The sequence below is a fragment of the Telmatherina bonti genome (genome assembly GCF_933228915.1).
Source record: "Telmatherina bonti genome assembly, chromosome: 22".
Taxonomy (NCBI): domain Eukaryota; kingdom Metazoa; phylum Chordata; class Actinopteri; order Atheriniformes; family Telmatherinidae; genus Telmatherina; species Telmatherina bonti.
This window is the reverse complement of record NC_136631.1, coordinates 18820250-18831543: the sequence shown is the minus strand read 5'-3', so window position 1 is coordinate 18831543 and position 11294 is coordinate 18820250. Positions and strand designations below refer to the sequence as shown.

Genomic DNA, 11294 nt, shown 5'->3' with positions numbered 1-11294 from the left:
GAGTATGGGGTACCAGACCCCCTTGTACGAGTTGTCCGGTTGCTGTACGACAGGTGTCAGAGCTTGGTCCCCTTGGTTTCCAGTGAGATTTGGACTCTGCCAAAGCTGCCCTTTATCATTGATTCAGTTCATAACTTATATGGACAGAATTTCTAGGCGCAGCCGAGGTGTTGAGGTGATCTGGCTTTGTGGCCTCAGGATTGGGTCCCTGCTTTTTGCAGATGACATGGTCCTGTTGGCTTCATCTGGTCGTCATCTCCAGCTCTCGCTTGAGCGATTCGCTGCTGAGTGTGAAGCAGCTGGGATGACAATCAGCACCTCCAAATCTGAGACCATGGTCCTCAGCTGGAATAGGGTGGATTGCCCTCTCCGGGTTGGGAGTCAGGTCCTGCCTCAAGTGGAGGAGTTTAAAAATCTTGGGGTCTTGTTCACGATTGAAGGAAGGATGGAGCGTGAAATCGACAAACGGATCGGTGCGGCGTCTGCGCTGCGCTGGTCTGTCGTGGTGAAGAAGGAGCTGAGACAGAAGGCAAAGCTCTCAATTTACCAGTCGATCTACGTTACTACACTCACCTGTGGTCATGTGCTGTGGGTCGTGACTGAAAGAACAAGATCTTGTATACAGGTGGCTGAAATGAGTTTCCTCCGCAGGGTGGCCGGACTCTCCCTTAGAGATAGGGTGAGGAGCTCGGTCATCCGGGAGAGGCTCAGAGTAGATTCGCTGCTCTTCCTCATTGAGAGGAACCAGTTGAGGTGGCACTGGCATCTGGTCAGGATGCATCCTGGACACCTCCCTGGTGAGATGTTCCGGGCACGTCCCTCTGGGAGGAGACCCCGGGGAAGACCCAGAACACGATGGAGGGATTATATCTCTCGGCTGGTCTGGGAACGCCTTGAGATCCCCCCCGCAGAGTTGGCAAATGTGGCTGTGGAGAGGGAAGTCTGGGTTTCCCTGCTTAGGCTGCTGCCCCCGTGACCCGACCCCGGATAAGCGGCAGAAGATGGATGGATGGATGGTATTGAAACAAGTCTGAATCCTTAAAAGGAAAATATAAAATGAAGTCTGGCTCAAGGCTTTTGCACTGTGTGTAGGTTAACTATGATTTTCTACATCAAAACAGCATTTTCATATTAGGAAAACCAAAATGCAAAGGAAGAAAGTAAACATGTTCTATTATTAATACTTTGTCCCCAACTCAGAATTTTTGTCAACAGGAGCTGAAAAAGGACAAGTCTTCTCTCTTGGAGTCCTTGTGATTTTCCTGGTTTTGGGCTGTAAAACCAGCTGATATTTCCCAACCAAATGCAGGCCAGGCAGGGCAGTGGCTAGTATAAATAGTATAGCGGAGGAAGAGGGAAAACCCTGTACAACCTTTAAATCACAAACTGGGCACTGTTCAGACATTCTTTAAACTCTGTAGCGTCTCCTGGCAAGCAGCTAAATGACGAGTTTAAGACCCAGTTTAACCCTAAACAGCTACAGGCTTCATCCACCTCATGAAAATGAATAAACACTCTCAGCAGACATGTGGAGATGGAGCAGCTCAGTCAATGAGGTTGTCATAACAATTTCAGTGATCATGTGGGTTGCTGGCCTGACTTTATATTTTTAACTGCAGCTCTTCTAATCAGTCATATTGATGAATGATGAATCAATGTGACGTTTCCAGTTTTATTACATCATCCAGGAAGTATGTGATTGATTGGAATATAGTACTGAGAAAAAGTATGACAAATTGCTTCATTATAGATCCTGTATATCAATGTATGTATGAAGTGATACAGATGAAAGAAATACTGTAAAAAATAATGTGAAATGCAGCCTTTGCACAAATAATTAATGCTCTGGTTGAACTGCATTGTGTAATAATTTTTACGTTTTACTATCAAGTTGCATTTGTTGCTCATCACTAGAAAAAATGTGGCAAAGCCAAAGCTGTGAGCTGCCTTATTAAAAGAACAAGAGGCTCATTCACAACAGACCTCAGTATGGACATTGTTTGCATACGAGCTGCATGTCGCCTCGAGTAACAAGTTAGAAACGGTTGTTTAGATCTGCTTCGGTAGCAACTGCCATATTTAAATGAAACTGAAAATATCCTTATTGATTAAAAAAAAAAAAAATTGGTTGAGAATGTATGAATTTTCTGTTTAGGTAAAGCTGGTTCAAGAAGCTGCAAAAAGAACAACAAGGAAAACAGATGTCCCATTGTGAAATGGGGAACATAGGGTGTGTGCATCCATTCTGTAGTGAAAATGAACCTCAAACACCCAATTCAGCATTAGCAGGAAAATCTTTTTGTGATAATTACATTAATGCATGAGTGGGAGTCACTTTTTTCTAAATGCGCTGCCATGACATCATGATTATGTGGCAGGTGGGACAAATTTGCAATTTGGTTTTGTGTTTTGAATTAGAGGAATGAATGCCTTCTTTGTGTGAAACAATATGCAGCTAATTGAAACAACATAATCTGAGCCAGGCACTAATGAGACAGGGTGATGTGAGGAATTATCTCATATATCCAAGCCAGTATGTTTTATGTGGGGCCGAAAAGGGTTCCATTTGGGCTGAAGATAAAGGTTCCACATGTGTTTGTCCACAGTTGCTTCACCTAAGTTTGCCCATATGGGTTTGAAGTTGGTTCTGACTGTTTGGTGGTGACACACTGGCAGGGATATCATACATTGCACTGACTCCAACTTAAAAAAAATGTTACATAAATTAAACTCTGCTTGAAGGCAGTAACTGGGCAAGCAGTGCTGAACCTGAGCAGCTGCTTGGACTCCAAATGGGAGTGGGATGAACAGAAGAGAGAAGAAGAAGGGTGAGAGCTCTGGGGGGTGGGGCAATTGAGGGGGAGGGCAGTCATCTGTAACAAACCAAGCCTTTTCCACAAATTCTCAGATGGGGAATTGAGTAATGGCTTTTTGGACCTCAAATGTCTATATGAATGGATTATTGTCAGAGATGCTATTACCCTAATAGAATATTTTCAGCACTTCCTGCATCTACAGAAGTGTGCATTGGATTAAAATAACTTGGAAGCTTTTTTAAACCATATATACTAGTCTTATAGTTAAAAGAAACCTGTCTTTTAAATTAGGATCATGTGTAAAGTTAAAATAAAAACATGTGGGTTTGATTCACTGCAAATAAGCTGGCAACATGGTTGTTTGTTTACAAAGGTAAATATGTGAGGATTTATGATTCATAAGAAAATAAAATCTGTATTGTCAACATAGTTAATAAAATTAATCAAATACCCGGCAAATCAAGAGAACTGGTTATATTTTTGTTTGTTCTGGACTTGTTCCTGCTCAGCTTCATATGCCATTCTGAAAGTTTTTGAATTGTGTGTTTTGAGAATTGTTACTTGAGAACCTGTGATTGGATGGTTTGAATTTATTTATTTGAGTAAGACAGTGCACTGCTGAGATAATAAACATTACCTTAAATATAAATCTAAACATGCCCACAAATTACATGTAGGAGTCCAGTTGTATAAGAACAAAGGCACATTACAATGCACCTAAATGCCTAAAAGAGAGAGATGTATTCAGTCACGCTCTCATAGAAACTATCATACATTTACAATGAGCATGTAAACAAACACGCCTTTCCTATCACTGCACTTTTGCATATCAACAAGATATCTGCAACATCTTTAGTCCACTTTTTTTATTTTCTCTTAACTGAACAGCAAATGGTTGAACATTGAGAAAATTGACTCAATTGCCATATCTATGATTAAATTAATTATTACATGACTGTTTTCTTTATCCTAAAAAGAATTGGGGTTTCCATTAATATCAACATCTGAGCATCCCCACTAACTCCAGGCGCAGGAATACCCCGGCTCATGGTTTTCATTTAACCTTGCCACTGTGAAGGACACCGTCCAACAAAACCTTCTTAGGAATAATTGAATGACATTTTTTTGCAAATGTCAACACACACGCACACACACACACACACACACACACACGTACACACGCCATTTTACCCTCTGTGAGCTGTTGAGTGGTCTTGTACTTTATTATATCCTGACAGGCTGTGTGTCATCGTGCCCCACTCTGCTTCCTGGTTACTGTACCCTAAGACGCAGAAAACTCTCTTCTCCGTAGGAAAGCACTTATTGTCTTGCATCCTGCAGCAAAACTAGGATCAAACCTTCCTTGTGGTATTACATTCAATTTTATTCAACATCTCCTGAGACACAGCAATGCTACTGTGTAAATAAAAGGATAGTGGGTGTGATCTCCTCTTATCACAAAACACTATAACTTCAACCAAAAGATATTAGCTCTTAAAGCACAGGATGACTACACAAACGCATAAAAAAAGAGATGATGATCTATCAAGTCTAAACATTTCCTTTCCTCTTTCTGAGTTGAGAAGATAGAAATTCTTAGAATTCTGCAGAGTAATCTCATAAGAAATATATATTATGTTCACTCTTTTCTTGGCTAGTTGAGATACTTGGATATCTGCTGCAGTGTTATTTTATTTTAATATCTACAGTTAAATATTAATTTTCCCTTAATAAAGTACAAGGACTCCTATAGTTGCTTTCTAATTTGGTTTAAGGAGTAAATGGAAGACAGTTACAAAAGTAATAATGAGATTCTTCAAGCACAAAATTATAAAACTTTAATGTTTGCATTTTTCCATATATATATATATATATATATATATATATATATATATATATATATATATATATATATATATATATATATATATATATATATATATAAAAAACTCTTCCTGGGTTTAGACCATTTGACAGTGGTGAAATAACAGCTTGGGGAACTGTCAGACTCCTGAGCTCATGTATCTGTCCACCATCCTCTCCACATAGACGTAAGACACGATATCTACAAAGGGATTCATAGTTTCTGCGTCTTTCTGCAGTCCTTTTTGATCCGTTGGTGTTGGTTTGTAGCAATTTATATTCACTTTTCCACCCTTAGTAATAATTTGCATATATTTGTGTCTCCTTTTTGCAGTATATTTGCAATTAGTTTTAGTTCATATCTTTTGAGCCTGTTCTCCAACCATTTCTCCACACTTTCTCCACACATGCTTCTGTCTTTATAGTTTAAGTTGCTCTGTGGTTGTTTTAAGCTTTTGTGGCCATTATTTATCCCCTTAAAGTCACTTGTATTTAGTTGTGTCTTTGTTGTTGTCTTTGCATTCACTTATTTTGTGCTTATAAATATTCCCATTTTTGGATCATTGATGCAATTGCATTTTAAGAGATTTTGTATCTTTTATTTCAACATCTAGGGTTCCTGAATTCATGGTGATTAGATTCATTCAGTTACTCTATCATTCCACTGAGTGAATCAGCAGCCTGCCTCTTTCTCTTCAGCAAGCGACCACTGTCATGGTGCAAATTCAAAGGCAGCATTTGTTCTCATACCACAACGGATGGGCTGAGAGCATCTCAAGCATTTCAAGTGGTGGATGAGAGTGCACCGCAACAGTGTTTGAATTCTGCTCTGTGCAACAGCAATTATGTGATTAATTTTACAAACCTAAGAAAGTGCTCACTGAGTGAAGAGGGAATGAAGAGGCATTGTTACAGTGTGGTGCAGCAGCAAAGACTAAAAGTGGAGCAAGTTTGCATTGTGTAGTGATGTTGTTAGTATACCCTAGGGAATGGTAATGCAGGGCCAGTGAGTTTAGTTCATGCTCAGTGACTTTAAAAGGCTATTCATTCATCTTCTTGACCAATTGGGATTTCATTAATAACAAAAAAATCATAAATAATCATAAAAAACCTCATACAATATGATCACATCTGCAACACTGCAGGTATGTGAGAAGGAATATCAGTCTGTGTTAAATCAATACTCAGATCAGTTTGGATATTTGCATCAAACGCAATCTGGTTCTCAAAACATCCATTATGATCCCATCACTTATCTGATTTGATCCCTTTGAGATTATTCAAAATTAAGGTGTGTGACATTAGTCTTGCATGTGTATTGCCTTCTTTGCTCTCTGAAGTTATCCAGTTTTCATTTATTAGTTTTAATCTGTTTATTTTATTGGAATAAGTCTTAACTAATCACCTGATTGTAAATTTACACTACTTCACATGTGTGAAAGTACCACTGATATTTAAATTCATTAAACTTAAATTTATGCACATTATTTACATTGCCTAAGAGTATGTCTGTTCTTAGCACTGAACATGGTAAGAACCTGTGTGAATCCTAAAAGGCCTCCTTAAATTCTGCTGTTCTCGCTCCCAGTACCCTCCCACTCCTTCCTCCCCTGAAGCCTTCATTGTGTGTCTACTTTGCATGCTGCATTGGTTTGTGCAGTGCTGCTAAACTTTGTGACACATGAAAAACATCTTCGTTCAGGTTTTTCTTAAAGAATAAACAGATGAATAATAATGGGAAAATCTCTAACATGATGCCTCAAGTAGCTGCACATTTTGCACAATTGTTAAAAAAAACAAAAAACAAAACAACAAAAAAAACAAAGAATTTAAAACACTTTTAAATTATTGAAAAAAAAATCTGATTCACATATTTTTATTTGGCTTATGAGTTGTTAAACTTGAGATCTTTGTGAGCATCTGTAACATTGATAAGTGAAATCTGATATGTCCTGAATATTTAAGGGACTGAGTGAAGAATGAGGCAAGCATTGGAACAACAATACAGACTGTAAGTGAGGGGAAAAGGAACAAGTGCCCCACCCTGTGCAGAAAATTAAACAAAGAGCTGAGCGAGCTTATGCTGCTCCCACTGAAGTAGATGTTGCCTACAAATTTGACTCCATGTTTCCCACATGCACTATTGATGTGGGAGATGGATGGATTTGTCTTTCTGCACTCAGCAGTTTAGCTGGAGGATATTGTGTAACTGATGCGGTTTGTTGCTAAGTTTGCTATCTTTTTGTACTCAGAGGACTACTCCGCACCGACGTTATTGTAAGACGGTAAACATATAGATACATTTTTTTTTTAAAGATTTTGTTACACTTTTACCAATTATATATCCATTTTATTTGCCATAGATTCCCAGAATACAGGGAAAAAAGTAATTTTTCAGCCATCTTGAGATTATTGATTGGCTGACACTGTTCATTGATTGGAAATTATGGTCCCAGTCTTAAGCAGTGCCTCAGTGATTCCTTTGGGTTGTACAGCTGGGTTATTTTAAGTCAGGATGATAATGTGCTCCCTAAGAATTCCCACTGGGGTTGCCGAACCATTAAAACAGTAGACAATGCTACGAGTAAGATTTCTGTGTCTGCAGGCACTGCTAAGCCAAAATGGAAAAACAGGAGGGGGAAAAAACATGATCTTCAGACATAGAGGACTGTGGTGGTAAACAAACAGTACATGTCCATCTCTGTGGACTTGTTCTATTTCAAGGAGTCTCGTTCAGCATGACCCCCAAACAAAAAGACACATCCTTTCTGATCCATAAACAGAGGGGCAGCATGTCCCCAGAGGAGCAAGACACAGTGAAAAACTTACTGTCTAAATAAGGAGCTTAAACATCAGCTATTCAGCTTATTTTGTAAACAACTGCCATTCACACTGTAATGTGGAGTGATCCTGGAACAAGAAAATAAAAAAGTACTGAATGTAAAGATTATCAAATGGACAAGTGAGTTACAGAACATAGCTTTCATTGTTAATAAGAACTGGAACAAACTCGCTATTTAAATGCTGTAACATCTTTTTAAACAAATCAGTGTTGACTTTTACCTTTCTGAGGTCTTTTACTTCATTTTTATTTCATTTTCTGTACTCTTTAAATGGAACATCAGCAAAGGAGTCAGATACTGAAGAAGAGGACAGGGTTGCCATGATGATTCCATCTTAACAAAACTGCTACTGTCTTGATGATTGTGAGTTTAAGTGGAAATCTTTGAGGAGGGACAATAATTCATATTAGGTCCTAGGAGGATGACAAGATTGCATCTTTCAGTTCCATCTAGCACTCTGTTGTAATGTCAAGCTTTTTCAGGTGTCTTTGTGTTCTTCTAAATGATTAACAGGAATGATATAAGACCTGTAATACATGAAGTGCATGGTGACTTTTTCAGGAGAACAGTAGTGTAGTGATGTGGTCTGTTGAGGAAAAGGAAAGAAGCTTTGAGAAATCCCTGGACTAAATAATTGACAAAAATACCATATAAACCTTTCAATCTCACATGCTTTTAAGTTAAATCTTTTCCCTCAAGAGCAGATTACAGAAGAGAAAATCTATCATTATACTTCTTTATGCTCTCAAATGATAAATCATGAGTTGTCTTTTTCTGATTATGTAGCTTTTGATGGGATTCTTTTACATTTAATGTTATGAATGGTCCAGAACTCTTTAAGATATATTTGTGATGGTTAAATAATTTAAATTGGTCATTTCTATCTGGCATACACCCAAAATGGACATAAACATTTTTCAACATGCATAGGATTTCAAAGTTTCTCCCAAGTTGACCAAAAATCCCAAGGGGAAGAAGTTTGAAAGTCAGAGGGCCCAAAAAAGAAAAACATGTAGAACATCTGACGGGGAAGTACTTATAACTTTGGGTAATGAGTCCTCCATCAGGAGAACAATGAACTGCAAGGAAAAGATGTCAAAGATGTTGTTGTTAAAAGTAAATATGCAAAACTGCACAATGCTGGGAGACAAAAAAAGTTTTGCTGTGATACACAATAGGGTTCTCTTTTCAACTCCATTTGATATTTCACTATGGGAAGGGCCCTCTGTTGTGACCATTCATAGAAGCTCCATTTCCATCAACTGAGTGAAAAAAAGACCACTGGGGGATCCACCCCCTGCAGTGCCTACAAACCTGCCTGACATTCTTGCAGTCCTCATGAAGATCACATGAGCTCCTCAGCTATCCTGACTCTGGATCATCCTCCCAACTGCTGATGCGGCTGTCAAGGTAGTCTTTAAAAATGGGTTTTCTGGTTTTAGGACACAAATGATTATCAAGTTGTGGTGGACCTGCTGTTGTATTCGATTAGACAGCATGTTTAGACAGGCAGTTGTGATTTTAAGAAATTGTCAAGTTAGGGTTACAATCAATGCAGTTTCCTAATGAAAAAAAAAGAAAAGTAAGGTTTATTTTATGAAGGCAAACAATCCATGATATTTCCTAACAACCAGTTGTTTAATTTAGATGACCATTGAATAGTTTTATTCACTGCTGCACAAACAGTCATTCATAATTGGTGATAAGAATTGCTTTCAACCAATTAACATATCTGTTCATGTTTCTTAATCATAATTGACCAATCATTAGGGTATCTGATCAGTAAGATTCTGTGGGTGGCCCACGCCGCCTAAACAGCCCCTTTTACCCTCGTGAAGCTGTTTGTAATTATAGGAAACAGTCATGCGACAGTTTAAACGTAGTTTTTAAAAGGCTGACTGATCTTGTGAAAAAGATCATATGGCTGGTGTAAATAATTGTTTATTCATGCTCATTAACCACACGTGAATGAATGAATGAACGAATGAATGAATGAATGAATGAATGAATGAATGAATCACACCGTGTGGCTGGCCTTGATGAAAATACATATACAATCCTTTCTTTTATAATTATTATGAAGCTTCATTTTTTTCAGCTAAGAAAAACATAAAGAATTGAAGTACTTGAGACTACCGACCAGGACAACGAGGTTCCATTAAATACTGATATAAAGCATAAATATATACTGCCCTCTATTGGTCTGCCTTATCAGTTGCAAAAAACTGCTGTTGTGTGACAACTTTCAACAAATATAACCCCATCTATCCATTTTAGCCGCATAGTCCAATTAAGGGTCGTGGGAAGCTGGAGTCAATTCCAGCAATCATTGGGCGAAAGGCAAGGTATACCTTGGACAGGTCACCAGTCCATCATAGACAAATATGACAAAGGCATTTAAATAAAAAAAAAAATAGAACTTAAAAATGACTTCAACATGATTTTATTAGTTTAAGTGTGATATAATAAAAACATGATCAGAAATAAGGAAGACAATCAGACAATTTGGATCAATACATTTGAATAGGTTTGATTTGAAATGATGCATTCCACCAGATGGTGCTGATTGACTGGAAAATGAAAAGCTGCTTCTTATATAGTGACTCCCTTAGGCTATTACATAACTACAAGCATAAAGATGGTGCCCAGATTGATCAGGACAATTGAAGTTTCATAAACAAAATGTAGCATTCCTGGTATTCTGTCTTTCCATAAAATTAATATTTAGTATTTTTGAGTAAAAGATATTCTTCCTACTTTTTTTTAATATAAGAAAAGTACATAATAACCTAGACTGACTTTCCAGTTTCTTAAAATTCCTTGTTGCATTGCTTATAGCTTTTATTACAATGAAATCAGTCATTATCACACAGGTAAGAAGAGTTTGATGGCACAGTGTGCTTCAAATGCCATTTTGTTCTGTTTGCCTCTTACAAAACAGTTAAGCTACAGCCAATGCATGAGATATATTCAAGAATTCGTCAAATAGTAAAAAATAAATGTAAGAGTTCAACTTGATGAAGCATTCAGTTAGAAACAGACCTCTTGTAGCCTGGTAACTTCCATAAAGTTTTGAGACTAAATGATCTATGGAAATAACATAATGAACCATATATCGAAATTTTTGTGATTTCGTCTCCCCTATAAGCTTAAACTAGAGCAGACAGTGTAGATGCAGACTTCTTTGTGCACTTTTTAAGGCCCCCATGATGCTGTTTTTGCAAATAAAGCCTAACGCCCCTCTTACGTCATTCCCAACACACGCGCGTGCGCACACACAAACACACGCGCACACGTGGAATGCTGTACATGTAAAAAAGGGTGGGGGCGCAAACAGTGTTGTTCAAACTAAATTTACGCGACTTTGAAATTTCTAAATTAAAACGTGTAATTCTCTTAACAGTCGTGGGACCGAAAGATGGAGTTTTGTGTCTTTTCTTCACATCGATGGTTATGACAGAGGGCTGGGCCGCCATATCTGCCTCCCCCCAAGCTAACACCATTTTTACCGTCGTCAAAGGTACTCTGTTTTCAAGATAGTTCACGTCTAAACTAAAATATAATCAATTGTCTCATTTTCAGTGTTAAGATAACACAAACATTTTCAGGATATCTCATGTTATGCGAGAACTTTTGTTTAAAAATTGCCATTGTCCATTTCATGGACCAGTTTTTTTTCCCCAAACACATAACTACGCATGCGGGGAAGAGGGACGCCAACTGAGTTAAGGATACGAGTGGAAATTTAACATTCCTTTTTTGTAGAGTATGT

General features: G+C 38.0%; 1 protein-coding gene across 1 annotated transcript in view; it reads left to right on the top strand.

Moving 5' to 3' along the window:
• The first annotated feature begins 10972 nt into the window (after positions 1-10972).
• mboat2a (membrane bound O-acyltransferase domain containing 2a) overlaps positions 10973-11294 on the top strand; it is a 38520-nt gene continuing 38198 nt past the window's right edge. The window contains exon 1 of the mRNA XM_079261984.1: positions 10973-11042. The gene's annotated coding sequence lies outside the window, so the exon portion shown is untranslated. The remainder of the gene's footprint in view (positions 11043-11294) is intronic.